At 45.3% G+C, this 2,150-nt stretch overlaps 1 pseudogene; it reads right to left on the bottom strand.

The window, feature by feature from the left end:
• LOC105310690 lies at nt 1-1,718 on the bottom strand (annotated as a pseudogene).
• Nucleotides 1,719-2,150: the final 432 nt, after the last annotated feature.

Raw genomic sequence — 2,150 nt, 5'->3', positions numbered from 1 at the left:
TTTTAAGCAGGCAAAGAATTTTATTGATCTTTGTTTCAAACTTTATTCCCAGGCTTCTTCACCTTAATTAGCTGCAAAGAATGATTTGTGTATAAGCAAAAACTGAAAAGAGCTGTGGTGTCCAAGGGGCTTGGGCTTAGAAATTAATAATACAGATGAGATTTTATCAGATCCACGAAAAAATTTTTAAAAGCAGTCGTAATATAAAATAGCTCCCAGTAACTTCTTCAAGTTTTATTTTCTTCGGAAGTTGACTCAGTTCAGGTTGCTTCATTCTTGGAAGCCTCATCAAAATTCTCCACGAGGTCTGGAACTTCATCTTCGTCATCCTCTCCGGTAGCTAGGGGTGCTTTTCCACCTGCAGATTGTTGGGGCAGAGCTTCAGCCAGTCTCCGTAAACTGGTCAGACTGTCTGCACCAAGCTGGCGTAAGATGCTGGGCACCATTTCTGTCAGCTGCTTGGTCTCCGCGTGGCCTGTGAGGGTGAAAGTGTTTGCTGCCGGAGATGTCTGAACGTCAGAGTTGTCACAGTGGATCTCGGTTCCTTGGTTTGTGAACACACTCACCTCTTCCATTCCAGAGGTGTTGTTTGCCCTTAACTTCTTTAAGGAGAACTGAAGTTTTTTATCATCTGCTGTAGCTGTTCTGTGAACCCCCTTCTTTCTGCGAGCAGTTCCTTTCCCACCCATGCGCACTGGTGCCTGCGGCTTGGCACATTTCTCCTGGTTCGTGATAGTTTCTGTCATGTTGTTGGAGAGGAAACAGGGCCGCACGGGGGCCTGGGCTTGGCGCTCAGAGGGTCTTTGGCAGACCAGCTGAGAATAAGCACATACGTGGGATCTTTCATATTTTTATGTGCTCTCTATTCTGTAAGTTCTGTTCTTATATAATCAGAATTTTCTAATTTGTTTGTTTTAGTTATTACCATTCTTTATTTAGACTTTCGATACATATTTTTTTTTCTTAAAGAAGTTCCTCCAACATTTCCTGTAATGCTGGCTTGGTGGTCATGAACTCCTTTAACTTTTTCTTGTCTGGGAAGCTCTTTATCTGTCCTCGATTCTAAATGATAGCTTTGCTGGGTAGAGTCATCTTGGTCGTAGGTCCTGGATGACTCTACCAAGCCCTCTTTGTGCCAAGCCCTCTGGCCTGCAAAGTTTCTGTTGAGAAATCTGCTCACAGTCTTATGGGCGTTCCCTTGTATGTAACTAATTGCTTTTCTCTTGCTGTTTTTAAGATCCTGTCTTTGAATTTAACTCTTGGCGTTTTAATTATGGTGTGTCTTGGTGTGGGCCTCTTTGGGTTCATCTTGTTTGAGACTCTCTGAGCTTCCTGGGGTTGTATGTCTATTTCCGTCGCCAAGTTAGGGAAGTTTTCTGTCATCGTTTCTTCAAATAGGTTTCGGTTCCTTTCTCTCGTCTCCTTCTGGGACCCCTGCGATGTGGATGTTGGTATGCTTGACGTTGTCCCAGAGGCTTCTTAAACTACCTTCATTTAGTTGGATTCTTTTTTCTTGTTACCGTTCTGGGCGAGTGCCCTCTGCTACCCTGTCATCTATGTCACTGATTCGATCCTCCATTTCATCCACTCTTGAGTCCCTCCGATGTGCTCTTTATCTAAGATATTGTATTCTTCATTTATGACTGGCTCCCTATTATGTTTTCCATCTTCATTATGTGTGTGTTTTATCTCTTTGTTAAAGTTTTCGCTGAGATCATATACTCTTTCCCTAAGTTTCTTGAACATCCTCAGAACCAGTGTTTTGAGCTCCGCATCTGGTAGACTGCTGTCTCCATTTTGGTGAATTCTTTTTCTGGAGCTTTGTTCTTTTCTTTTATGTGGAACATGCTGCTTTGTCTCCCCATTTTGGCTGCCTCCCTGTGTCTGCTTCTGTGTATTAGGTAGGGCTCCTAAGTCTCCCGGCCTTAGTAGAGTGGCTCTATGTAGTGTCCTGTGGGGCCCCTTGGCACAGACCTGGGAGGGGCCCAGCTGCAGGCCAGGTTCAGCTGCAACCTGTGCACCTCCAGGACCACCTGGTAGGAGTCACCAAGCAGGGGTGGCTCCACAGTATAGTGGTTAGCATGGCTGCTTTGCACGCAGAAGGTCCTGGGTTTGCGCCCCAGGTGGAGCCATACCCCGCATGCGCCAGG

The sequence above is a fragment of the Pteropus vampyrus genome, unplaced genomic scaffold, assembly GCF_000151845.1.
Source record: "Pteropus vampyrus isolate Shadow unplaced genomic scaffold, Pvam_2.0 Scaffold9372, whole genome shotgun sequence".
NCBI lineage: Eukaryota > Metazoa > Chordata > Mammalia > Chiroptera > Pteropodidae > Pteropus > Pteropus vampyrus.
Note: the sequence above shows the minus strand (reverse complement) of the source record. Positions and strands in the feature narration are given on the sequence as shown.